Genomic DNA, 14,488 nt, shown 5'->3' with positions numbered 1-14,488 from the left:
CAAATAAGGAACAAAAAACACCTTAACCCCAATGACTTCATAAACATCCTCAAACACTGTAACTGATCACCACTTGAACTACTCCCCCTAGAAGATGCTGTAGAATATTTTAATACTACCTTCCTTTCTATCTTAAATACACAGGCTCCTCCTAGGACTATAAGAATTAAATCTAACCTTGCCCCATGGCTAAACAAAGAAACTAGGTCACTGCTAAAAGCAAAAGACAAAGCCTGAGAAAATTGGTACAAAAGTAAATCCGAAATTGCAAACAAACTTATCTAGAAGTTCGAAACAAAGCAAAGAAACAAATTAAACAGGACAAAATAAATTATTACTCTAACATCCAAATTAAACACCTAAACACCCCTCAAAAATTTTGGTCAGCAATTAACAACATATCCCTACCAGGCAAATCCTGCATACCACCATCCATTACTAATAATACCTCAGACAGCATTGCTAACCATTTCAACAAATACTTTACCAAAACTATTCTAGTCCTCTCTAAAAATCAAACCTCCACTTCTACCCCAGCTACTTTTACAATGTGAAAACATATTACCACCTTCTCCCTTCAACCTGCCTCAAATGAGACAATAAAAAAAACTTCTTAAGAAACTAAAGCCCATTACACTAGCTGCAGACAACTTACCAGCAGAGTTTTTAAGACTAACTGCTAAAGGAGTTGCATACCCAGTATCCATTCTTATCAATAGGTCTATATCAGGACACCAAGTACCTACCATTTGGAAAACATCCCACATTATTACACTTCATAAAGGAGGCAATTCAACCAATCTTTCTAACTGCTGACCAATTGCAATAATTTCCCCTCTGTCTAAGCTACTAGAGAGAATTGTACATAAGCAAATAATGGACTACCTGTATACTAACAAGTTCCTAACCAATACTCAGCACTGTTTTGGTCCATACCACAGTACTACCACTGCGCTAATGTCATTTACTAACACTGTCAGCCTTCATAGAAACAATCGTAAATATGTATCCTGTATCTTTCTATTGAAAGCCTTTGATATGGTCTTACACAACAAACTTATAAATGCCCTCTCTGAGTTGAATATGTGTCATTCTACTCCTGCCTGGTTCCAGGGCTATCTAACTGGGTGCCAGCAAGCAGTACATTAACAACAAAACCTATCACCCCTTCTTCCCATGACCCTAGGGGTTTCCCAAGGTTCTATATTAGGCCCCCTACTCTTCTCTGTATTTACAAACAACCTTCATACCTCAACTCCAAATGCCTCAGTCATTCAGTATGCAGCTGATTCTACAGTGATATGTGCTGCTACTGCCCTACAGGAAATACAAACACTAATACATGAGTCCTTCCTAGCAGTAAAACTTGGCTAACAAACTCCCATCTAATCTGACCCCAAAGAAACAAACTCATGCTATTCCATCCCATAAAGCTACTGTACCCCTTTCCACTTTCAATATTATATCAACAAACAACACCATCATCTCACCCTCACCTCACACAGACTTCTTGGAGTTGAAATAGACAGCAACATGAGATTTGACATCCACATATCCCAAACCATAAAAAGTACACAAAACAATTGGTACACTTTATAGGAACAAGTAGTATCTTACAAAAAACACAAAAACTACTATTGCCCAATCCCATCAGATCTCAGCTGTGCTATATGCATCACCCATATTAGGTGACCTAAGAAAAACTGAGTTAACAAAATTAGACTTCTGTTATACCAAATCAGCCAGGTATACAACAAACTCACCCTTTAGGTTACACCACTGTTCAGCACTCAAAGAACAAAACTGGTTAGAACTCCACCAACTCCTAATCTTTAACCAACTAATCATGGCCCACAAAATCTTCTATCATCCAGAGAAAACACCTGCCCTACAAAACCTACTACAACTGCACTCCATTGCCAGATCTCTACGCTCTAGCAACAACCCCTGATAAAGATAACCACAGCCAACAATCCTGCTAGAGAAGCCCTCTTCTCAAATTACATAGCCTAAATTTGAAATTCACTACCTCCTAACATAACATCCATGACAACCTTGATTCAATTTAAAAAAATGCTAAAAACTGACTAATCCAACAAGTGGCCATGCCCATGCACTGCTCCCAACTAAACTATCTCTTTCAACTGTTGCTATTACTTCTTCTAAACTGACTTTAATGCTCCATATACACATAGGTTCTTTAAGCTTTGATAATAAGGAAGTACAATATGCTTAAAAAAAACTTAAATGGGTTTTCTAACTGATTCTCCAAAGAAGTTTCTATGGAATCTGTTTTACTATGCTATGGTCACTGCCATTTTTAATTTCTCCAAGTTTTTTGGGTTTCTAATACCATGATGGGAGTGGACTCCATTCCTAAGTCAAAGTACGATTAAAGTTCATGAAATTAGTATTGTTCCACTCTTTGACGTTAGCCAAAAGTGCTCTTTGCAGCACCCGCAATGTGCCCAGTAATGACTCCTTCTGCAATGTGTACAGTGTTACATGAATTGGTAACGAATCTAAATACGATTGTAAATTCTTTTTTATAAGACCAGTTGCTTCTACTACTATTAGAACTGCCTGAGTATCTTTCTTCCACAAGACTCTCATTTCTGCCTGCAGATCAGTATGGTCACATATGTGTAACTCAGTATGATATTTAATGAACTGAAAGGTTTGTTAACATGTATGTATTATGTGGAGCTTTTCTCCTCAGGGCTCCACTGAAAAAAGACCTGTCTCTAGTCAGACTTTCCTGGTAATCAGATGCTTCCCTCACCTAGTAGTAATGCAAACAGCTCACACTAAACTACATCAATTCCAATACAATTCCTAACTAGAAGACACCAACCAAACTAATAATTATTGCTTCCACTCAACCCCAGCTGCAATGTAACAGCCAATTACACTTATATACAACTACTCTAAAATACTTACAATAGCTGCACATATCTCCTTCTACCACACCAAACTAGAAGAGTCTATCCCATCCCATTCTACCTCTTCCCTCTACCCACAAAAACTTAAACCTACCGACATTATTATATCTTCTTCTATCCTTCACACTACCGCCTTTCATCATACAGGCTACTCTTTACTCCCTCACGCCAACACTCCTAGATTTTCTCAGAAATATCATAAGTACGCAGTCAAAATATTAAACACTTCAGTTAATATAGCATCCAGACTAACACTCAGTGGGGGCATTCATCCTAACCCTGGCCCAAACAATAATCTAAACCTAAATCCACAAAATACCAACCACTCACAACCAACAACAATCCCCATAGAAACAAAGCTGATATCTTACTATTAAACATGACTATTAGAAGTTTCACTAACAAAGTCCTTGAGCTATATGACAACCTCTCTCTATACTCTTCTGATATTGTACTAATTACTGTACCATGGCTTAAACCCAATGTCATCAATAATGAGATTCTCCCTCCAGAGTAGAATATAATACATCTAGATCAAATAGACAAAAGAGGTGGTGGTGTAGCCTTAGTCTTTAAAAATCACCTTTCCCTAGAAGCCTTAGCTCAAATCATGCCCAACTTTGATAATGCTGAAGTGATATTTACCAAGCTTGTCATTAACTCAAAAAAACTTATAAATATAATTGGAACCTGTATCCCACCCGGGGACAACATCCATACATTAGAAAGCATATTGAACTGGACCACAAAATCATTACCCCAGGAAACAATAATCATGGGCAATTTTAATATTGACTGGTAAAACTGCAATTCCCAAAATCCCACTAATCTCAACAACCTCTATAGCTTCATCCATCTCATACAACCCCCCACCCCCCACTAGGATAGACAAGTCATCCAATAAACACTCCATGCTTGATTCGATCTTAACAAATAAACCAGCCTACTCCCCTCACTCTGGCTGTCTCCATGACAGCCTCAGTGACCATCTCCAAACCTATTGCCTTAGGCAATGAATTAACCCAACAAAACAAAGTACAAACAAATAAGGAACAGAAAACACCTTAACCCCAATGACTTCATAAACATCCTCAAACACTGTAACTGATCACCACTTGAACTACTCCCCCTAGAAGATGCTGTAGAATATTTTAATACTACCTTCCTTTCTATCTTAAATACACAGGCTCCTCCTAGGACTATAAGAATTAAATCTAACCTTGCCCCATGGCTAAACAAAGAAACTAGGTCACTGCTAAAAGCAAAAGACAAAGCCTGAGAAAATTGGTACAAAAGTAAATCCAAAATTGCAAACAAACTTATCTAGAAGTTCGAAACAAAGCAAAGAAACAAATTAAACAGGACAAAATAAATTATTACTCTAATAAACACCCCTCAAAAATTTTGGTCAGCAATTAACAACATATCCCTACCAGGCAAATCCTGCATACCACCATCCATTACTAATAATACCTCAGACAGCATTGCTACCCATTTCAACAAATACTTTACCAAAACTATTCTAGTCCTCTCTAAAAATCAAACCTCCACTTCTACCCCAGCTACTTTTACAATGTGAAAACATATTACCACCTTCTCCCTTCAACCTGCCTCAAATGAGACAATAAAAAAAACTTCTTAAGAAACTAAAGCCCATTACTCTAGCTGCAGACAACTTACCAGCAGAGTTTTTAAGACTAACTGCTAAAGGAGTTGCATACCCAGTATCCATTCTTATCAATAGCTCTATATCAGGACACCAAGTACCTACCATTTGGAAAACTTCCCACATTATTACACTTCATAAAGGAGGCAATTCAACCGATCTTTCTAACTACTGACCAATTGCAATAATTTCCCCTCTGTCTAAGCTACTAGAGAGAATTGTACATAAGCAAATAATGGACTACCTGTATACTAACAAGTTCCTTACCAATACTCAGCACTGTTTTGGTCCATACCACAGTACTACCACTGCGCTAATGTCATTTACTAACACTGTCAGCCTTCATAGAAACAATAGTAAATATGTATCCTGTATCTTTCTATTGAAAGCCTTTGATATGGTCTTACACAACAAACTTATAAATGCCCTCTCTGAGTTGAATATGTGTCATTCTACTCCTGCCTGGTTCCAGGGCTACCTAACTGGGTGCCAGCAAGCAGTACATTAACAACAAAACCTATCACCCCTTCTTCCCATGACCCTAGGGGTTTCCCAAGGTTCTATATTAGGCCCCCTTCTCTTCTCTGTATTTACAAACAATCTTCATACCTCAACTCCAAATGCCTCAGTCATTCAGTATGCAGCTGATTCTACAGTGATATGTGCTGCTACTGCCCTACAGGAAATACAAACACTAATACATGAGTCCTTCCTAGCAGTAAAAACTTGGCTAACAAACTCCCATCTAATTCTGACCCCCCCCCCCCAAAGAAACAAACTCATGCTATTCCATCCCATAAAGCTACTGTACCCCTTTCCACTTTCAATATTATATCAACAAACAACACCATCATCTCACCCTCACCTCACACAGACTTCTTGGAGTTGAAATAGACAGCAACATGAGATTTGACATCCACATATCCCAAACCATAAAAAGTACACAAAACAATTGGTACACTTTATAGGAACAAGTAGTATCTTACAAAAAACACAAAAACTACTATTGCCCAATCCCATCAGATCTCAGCTGTGCTATATGCATCACCCATATTAGGTGACCTAAGAAAAACGGAGTTAACAAAACTAGACTCCTGTTATACCAAAACAGCCAGGTATACAACAAACTCACCCTTTAGGTTACACCACTGTTCAGCACTCAAAGAACAAAACTGGTTAGAACTCCACCAACTCCTAATTTTTAACCAACTAATCATGGCCCACAAAATCTTCTATCATCCAGAGAAAACACCTGCCCTACAAAACCTACTACAACTGCACTCCATTGCCAGATCTCTACGCTCTAGCAACAACCCCCTGATAAAGATAACCACAGCCAACAATCCTGCTAGAAAAGCCCTCTTCTCAAATTACATAGCCAAAATTTGAAATTCACTACCTCCTAACATAACATCCATGATAACCTTGACTCATTTTAAAAAAATGCTAAAAACTCACTAATCCAACAAGTGGCCATGCCCATGCACTGCTCCCAACTAAACTATCTCTTTCAGCTGTTGCTATTACTTCTTCTAAACTGACTTTAATGCTCCATATACACATAGGTTCTTTAAGCTTTGATAATAAGGAAGTACAATATGTTTAAAAAAACTTAAATGGGTTTTCTAACTGATTCTCTAAAGAAGTTTCTATGGAATATGTTTTACTACGCTATGGTCACTGCCATTTTTAATTTCTCCAAGTTTTTTGGGTTTCTAATACCATGATGGGAATGGACTCCATTCCTAAGTCAAAGTACGATTAAAGTTCATGAAATTAGTATTGTTCCACTCTTTGACGTTAGCCAAAAGTTCTCTTTGCAGCACTCGCAATGTGCCCAGTAATGACTCCTTCTGCAATGTGTACAGTGTTACATGTATTGGTAACGAATCTAAATACGATTGTAAATTCTTTTTTATAAGACCAGTTGGTTCTACTACTATTAGAACTGCCTGAGTATCTTTCTTCCACAAGACTCTCATTTCTGCCTGCAGATCAGTATGGTCACATATGTGTAACTCAGTATGATATTTAATGTACTGAAAAGGTTGTTAACATGTATGTATTATGTGGAGCTTTTCTCCCCGCCTCCACTGAAAAAGGACCTGTGTCCAGTCAGACTTTCCTGGTAATCAAATGTAAAATAAATTATATATATATATATATATATATATATATATATATACACACACACACACACACACACACACACACACATATATATATATATATATATATATATATATATATATATATATATATATATATATATATATGGGTCTAGGTTGCTTGCTTGAAATCCCAAAATCTCGAACAAGCAACATCGACACCCATAAGAGTGAAACTGCACTACCGCCAAACTGCATTATCACGAAAGCCGGTTTTCCTAACCAGCAAAAAAACAAAATAAATACTGATAAAAATCAGTATTTTGCAGGGGGCAAGCACCCTGCACTTGCATGTGAGGGTCTGCACCCCCCCCACTTAAATATACCAACTCCGAGATCGCATTACGCTGTATGCAGACCTACATGCAGTCCATTCGTGCTTTCACAAACTTGAGCACATGGGGTCGGCCATATGAAGTTCGAGATTGTGGGAATTTGACCATCTTCAGTAGATCCATACATATATATATATATATATATATATATATATATATCTAGCAGGGGTGGGGGATGAAGTTCTTAAGTGCATTTTTATGTTTTTGATGAGTTAGTGTTCAAGCAGCTGGATTCACTAACTTGCAGTTTAATATTTTTTTTTCAGTTTTCAGACATATACCCTACACACACACACACACACACACACACACACACACACACACACTCACAGTGACACAGTCACACACCCATACACACACAATCACACACACACACACACACACACACACACACACACACACACACACACACACACACACTTAGATATGCTTGGGAGTAGCATACTAGGACAGCAGAAGCAGTGAGTGCCTTTAATAAATTATGTGTTTTTCAGTCCATAAATCATGCCTTGAAGTGTCTTACTCTTCTTGTAAAATGAGTACTGTAGTATTTTCTATTTTGCATTGTAAATAATGTTAAGTTTGCCATAGGGTTACATTAAAGATATCTTTATGTATTTGTTTATTTATTTACTTATTATTTCTTGAAGTTTGTTGATTGGGTTGGGACTGATCCCAGAGGGCCTATTTCAGCCCGATAACTCAATTTAAAATAACCAGTGTGTTAAAAGAATTACCTTGCCATTAGGCAGTTACCAAGTACATACCTCTCTGTGTACATAATGACAGACATTTGAGTTTCAGACTTCACATCTTTCAATAAATACATGTTAATACAAAAGTTGTTATTCTAGCAACTTTTCAAGTTTATTAGAGAAATAATTAAAATCTGTCCCTGACTGTGGGTCCTTGTCCCCACCACTGTTATTTTTGACTTTGTCCAGATTTCCTGTATTACCAGGTTGAGAGGTATCTTATAGGTACTCTGTCACTCTCCTCGTAACTCATGAGTTGTTGCAGTCCTTGAGTAATTCCCAATATCCTTGTTATATTGCAAAAATCCTTTACTATACTTACAGTTTGCTGTAGTGGGTTAAAGCTGCTGATTGATGAACATAACTGCGGTGGTGGTGCTGCAGTAGCGTTGTCGCCTCACACTTAGACGTTGCCCGTTCGATTCTCAGTTAGAGCGTCTTCTGTGTGGCAATATGCGTAAATGAGTCTTCCTTTGTTGAAGGTTGTGTGTTAGGCCCGCAAGCCAGCACGTAAAAATCTACTGCCAATCATTAGCGGACCGGAGTTCTGCTGTGGCGACCCCTAACCGGGAAAAGCCGAAAGACACAAACAAACTGTAAGAAAAAGAGAAGAAACTATGAAGTTGATATCATGGCATAAGCAGTCAAGCTGTGGCTGTACAACGCCAGCTAAATGAGAACCGTACGCTTGCAAATGAAAACAGTGGGATTAATAAGACTAATGATGATGAAGATCATTCCTCTATAGCAATGGATAGAGCAGATATTACTGAATTAGAAGTTGAAGATTCTTCAGATCTGGTCAGAAATTATAGACTTGTAATTTGAGATTCATTTATTAGAGGACATGATGCTTACTTTTGCAGAGAATATAATGAACATTGAATATTGTTATGTTTGCCTCGAACAAAAATATAGGATGTCAGTAGCGCCTTAGAATGCCTCAATGTAAGAAAGTACGGAGCTGGTTTTATTCATGTTGATACAAATGATTTCTTCTACAAGGACTGTCTGACTCTTAATAAGGAACTAGGTTAGCATGAATGAAAAGATCGTTGGGTAAATCCCTACATGAAAAAATTGTACATTTTATAAAATGGATAGAGCATCCAAGCCTAATTTTGGGCACACGTGTATTTAGACAGGATGGTGTGTACTTGTCAAAACAAGGGAAGAGAATTTTTGCAGAAGATGTATTGTAATATTTGAATAACACAAGATAGAATTTTTGCTAGGTCAGAAATTTAACAGTTTACAAATAGCAACATTTGTTATATCTCTGATGGTTGTAAATGCTAGGAGCATTAGTAATATTTCTTTTATTTGAAAATTTGCTACATTCCCATAAGATTGAAGCTATTGTTGGTGAAACATGGTTAAAGATCAATGACTGGAAACCAGTTCTGTCAGGGTATAAATGTTTTCACTGTAACAGATATTCTAACAAAACATCAGGTGGCATTATTATAATATGGATTAAAGATTATTATGAGACCGGTGATTATTACATGTTCAATGATTACACCAATTCTGTAGATTGTGTAACCACAATAATAAAGACAACCATGAAATGTATAACAATTGCTGGAGTGTATAGACTACCAAAGCCAAGTGCTGATGCCCGACTGGAATTTGTATATTTCTTGCACGAACTACAGGAGGGAAAAAAATAATCCTGGTTGGGGACTTAAATTTAACAGAAACAGACTGGAAAAATATTGATTCAGCAACATTAGCAAGGCAATTATTTACAACATATGTTCAGGAACAAAAACTGCCTCAGACTGTAAAAAAAAAAACTACTAGGGAATGGTGGCACGTGATGTATATTGTTAAGAGTGCCGAAGGAAATGGATGTTACTTTATGTCAAGCTCGTGTGCTGTGATTTTCAGGTTATAAAGGTTAATAACATACTTTATGGAAAAAAAAACAGTCACTATGTGTAATTACTTGGAGTGATGAGGTCAGTGGAAAAGCTGCAGAAGGAATGGGGCAAGTTTTGAAAGAGCAACTGTTTGAATGCAAAAAATAAAAATGTTTAACATTGGGATCTAGGCATACAAGGTCGGGAGGATATATTTCCATAACAAGAAGATACTTGATTAAGGTGAGACACAAAAATATAAGAACTAGAAAGAAGTCAAACTATAACTTTGAAAACTGAAATAAACATGTTGGACAGACAAATTAAAGTGTGAAACAAGATTATGAAAATGTTGAAGATACTAAGGATAAAAGGAAACCATTTTATAGATACATAAGAAGTGGTTGGTGTAAAGCCGTACAAATTGATAAAATGTGTGTAGATTCTAAGAGGTATTCTCAAATCAACAGATTATATATATATATATATATATATATATATATATATATATATTTACAAAATCTTATGGAAAGCATTTTGGCTTCAGAGAGTGGATGATAAATTGTCCTAGTAACATCCAGGTAACTTCAGATACTGAAATTAAATTAGGTTATATTGACAATGTAGTGTGCAAACTGGACCTAAACAAAGCATAAGGAGGAGACCGAATTAGTAATAATGACCTAAGAATATTTCAGCATGAACTTACAGTACCATAATATCACTTATTCACTAGGTCATTTAAGTACTGGGAGAGTCCTCAAAACTGGAGACATGCACTTATTAAACCAAGAGGAACAGGACAAACCCAGAGTCATACAGATGCGTAAGTTTACTTTCATTGGTGAAATAACGGACCCCATTATTTTGGATAAATTATTGTCAGGAACGGAAAGCTTAGGGCTTAAACCCATATATCAGCTTGCATATGTTGAACATAGATCTATAACCACCTGTAGCATGATCATCTATAATAATATAATAACAGCTGTAAGTAAAAAGTTGTGCTGTGATGTAATTAATGTAGACTTACCTTCAGCATTTGATAGGGTCATATACAAAACGCTGATCGATAAACCAGGACAACTAGGTATTAATGTAATTTTGATAAGACAACAGATGCACGGCTTACAAATAGTACATGGCAAGTTTCTTCCGGCAACTGGACAGATGAAATTTTAGGTTAGAGTCAGGAGGTTCTTCAGGGGTCTGCCATAGGCCTATACTTACTTAGGTTGTATCTTTCAGATCTATCTTTTTCATCTGAGGTGTTCTACAGTCTGTATGCAGATTACATTACAATGAGTAAACTGATTACATGTTTTACAGATAGAGCATGTCTGAAGAAGAATCTTACTAAACTTACCTTTTGGGTACAGGAGAATAATATGCTGATGAATACATCAAAAACTAAATATATGAGATTTGGGAGATTTGGGAGACATAAATTGAAAGGTGAATATTTAATACAGCACACAGTGATTGAAACTGGAGATTCATTTAAGGACCTGGATATATGGGTAAATCCGGCTTTGAGTTTTTTTCTAATCATGTCAGTCAATTGGTTGATGATAATTACAGAACTATAGGTTGCATAAAAAGATTTATAAAGTTTAGCAAGTAAAAAAATGATTAAATCATTGCTTTTAGTTACATTAGACCCAAACTTGAGTATGGAATATCAATATGGAATACTTATAAGAAAACAAGCATGAGTAATTGGAAATAGTACAGCAGAAATATATCAAGGACCCCCATGGATGAGAAAATTTAAGTGATTTTGAAAGATTAAAATATCTGAACCTGTACAGTATATCATACAGATATTTAAGAGGAGACCTTGTTCATGTATTTAGGGCATTTAGAGACAACTACCTCCGGGAATGGTTTTAGTTATCAAAAAGTAGTAGAGTGTGGGTTATCAGACAATAGGGCCTCTATTAGATGAAGAAATGCTTAAAATGTTGAGTACAACATACTCAACAGCTTTTAAGAGAATGTTCATCTAAGCAAAACCTCAGAAGTTTCGAAAATTTATAGTTGGACAGCCGTCAGGAAACCAATGGCTGGCATCAGAATGTTCACCCTGTCTAGCCATTCTTACAGTCCTCCACTGTGGTCCCAGTGTTCATCCTGTGTAATGTTATGACACTGTGGTGTGATCTCAGATTTGGTATATTTAAGTGGGGGTGTGTGGGGGGCACAGCCCACTTTATTTTGTTTGTTGATTTGGTTTTGATTTTGTTTTTTTTTTGGGGGGGGGGGTTGTAATGGTGTACTGTACATTTTAGCCATAAGCTGTTGGCTTCCTAATGGCTGGACAACTATTAATTTTCGAAATTCCTTGTTTCGACATTCTGAAGTTTTGCTTAGATGAACGTTCACTTAAAAGCTGTCGAGCATGTCGTACTCGACACTTTAAGCATTTGTTCATCTAATTTAGACCCCAGACAATACATGTACAAGATTATATAGGAATGAAGGTGTACTAATTGATTCTTTGAGAGAGTATCTGATGCTTGAAGTAGACTACCAAAATACATTAAAACAAGCACTAGTTTAGATATTTTAAAAAGAACCTGGACACTTATTATGGGAATAATTGTTTTGGTATATTGGCAGGCTAGAAGGGCATTATTTCCTGTGCCTGAAGTAGTTATATATATGTTTTTGGTATATTGACAGGTTAGATGGGAATTATTGCCCACTTCAGAAATAGTTGAATATTTGTATGTATCTATATATTTTCCATGGTCCTTGGTTCTGTAGGTCTGTTGTATACTCTAATGATTTTTTTTCCTTTTACTGTAGATTTTATTTATATTGGTGGATCACCAAGGTGGTTTACTTTTAAATTTCCCATTGTATTTGGATCTAGATGGGGCTGTCAGTTCTATACATTTATTTATGTGGGCATAAAATTCCTTTGTGAATCTATCTGTTGAGGTGATGCTATTTGAGATTTGTGGACTTTGTCTCTGAATTCTGATATATTGGTTTCGGAGATAGACTGAGTGAAAAGGTCACTGGCTTACGGTCTGGCTTACTTGGAGGTGGAGTTACTAGTGGAGATGTACATTATGGCACTATATTTGTAAGTAGCAGGTCAGAAATATTGTGTCCTCTAGTTGGGCTACTAACAATCTGCTCCACTGAGTCTTTATTTATTTATTAGATCTAAAAATGTCTTTGCATATCATACTAGAGGTGTACATATTCCAGTGAATTGATGGGTAGTGAAAATCTCCCAGAACTGGAAGTGTTAGACTTGTTGGTATATTTGTTTTTATTTGCGCAAATTCAACAAAACTACAGATTATGAATTTGTCAATCACTTTGTTTCTTACAATACATCTAATTTCCATATAATTAATTATTGTTACAATTGCGATAATATGTAGTTGTTTATTTTGGCTTGTTATAATATTCAGCTCTATATTGTTCATTTGTTTATTTGAGTCAAATTGGATCCATGGCAAAGAGGGACGAATCCTTGACTGCAGACCTGGCAGCTATGGTTTAATTAACAAGTAAGGCCCAGGAGAAGCTGGCTAATTGCAAGGGAGTGAGCTACCAATGTCAGTTTGTCCTTCACAAGTGGTGGGTGCTGTCTAGGTCTGCTACCTCAGTGCAACCTGTCAGAAACAACACAGTATGTCAGACATCTGGAACAGCTGACGAGCAGCGCAGAGCCTCTGTAAATGTGTCTAGAAGTGTAGGCCATGTCAAGACAGTGTACTTAGGGGACAGCAAGAGGAAACGTACAGCAAGCATAACAAATCTCCATTGAGTGCTGAAGATGGCTCCACAGTCAGAATACCACATAGTGCCCTTGCCAGCCTATTGAAAATAGAAGTATCTTTTGCCAAGCTGACCCTTCCAAGCAGCACATGTCCAAGGGAAGAAAACATACCTGTAGGTCATGGTGAGAGGAGGGCTTCAGTTATCTGGCTAGTAGACAGAGCACCGCTGGGGGATAAAATACGCAACTCATGATTTAAGGTAAATGCACTGATTTTAGTATGTCTGAGACTCTATGGTATGATAGCAGGATATTTTAAGCTCCCAGATGCCCCTTATTTTACAGAATGTCCCTGTTCCTCATAAAATTTGTCATTTTCTGGCAAACTGTTAAGGATTGTCTGGCAGCTAGCACAGGGGATCAACGCTATGAGCTGCTAACAAGATGCTTCTTATGATCCATAGTTTGATTTCTGCAACTTTCATTTGCCTAACTGTGTAACTCTCAGAAATTCAGTTATTTAGATAATGCTCCCAAGATGAGTCTGAAAAAGGTTCATGTGGATGATGGTTTTACCTTGGTTGGCAAATGCAAATAAATAAATTGCAGTCACTAAATAATGACAGGCATTTTCATTTTCAATCTTCACAGCAATCAGAAAACACATGTTAATGTATAACCTGTTATTCCAGGAAATTTAGCAGTGCATAATAGCAATATTTGAAATCTGTCCCTTATTTATTGCTCCTCATTGTTTTGTGGCTGTCTCCCTGAATTTTGAACTAAGAGGGCAAGGGCTATGCAAGCCAACATTCTGCTCAACAGTTATTTCCTTGAACCAACTGCCCCTAACTAATTGCTTGCTTAACCCCCCACCCCAACACACTGTTGTTTACTTGAGGGCTTAAATGAAACATAATTTTAATTACACTGTTTGTGGATGGGATTTTTTTGTTATGCAGAATAGTCCTTGTGATACCATTAGTTATATATCCCCTTTATGTAGCACCTCAGT

At 36.9% G+C, this 14,488-nt stretch overlaps 1 protein-coding gene across 1 annotated transcript in view; it reads right to left on the bottom strand.

The window, feature by feature from the left end:
- The window catches only part of ATCAY (ATCAY kinesin light chain interacting caytaxin), a 644,371-nt gene that overhangs the window by 559,436 nt on the left and 70,447 nt on the right, over positions 1–14,488 (bottom strand). The gene's annotated exons all lie outside the window — the stretch shown is intronic.

The sequence above is a fragment of the Protopterus annectens genome, chromosome 13.part0 (genome assembly GCF_019279795.1).
Source record: "Protopterus annectens isolate FY-2018-M chromosome 13.part0, PAN1.0, whole genome shotgun sequence".
In the NCBI taxonomy this organism is placed as follows: domain Eukaryota; kingdom Metazoa; phylum Chordata; order Ceratodontiformes; family Protopteridae; genus Protopterus; species Protopterus annectens.
Note: the sequence above shows the minus strand (reverse complement) of the source record. Positions and strands in the feature narration are given on the sequence as shown.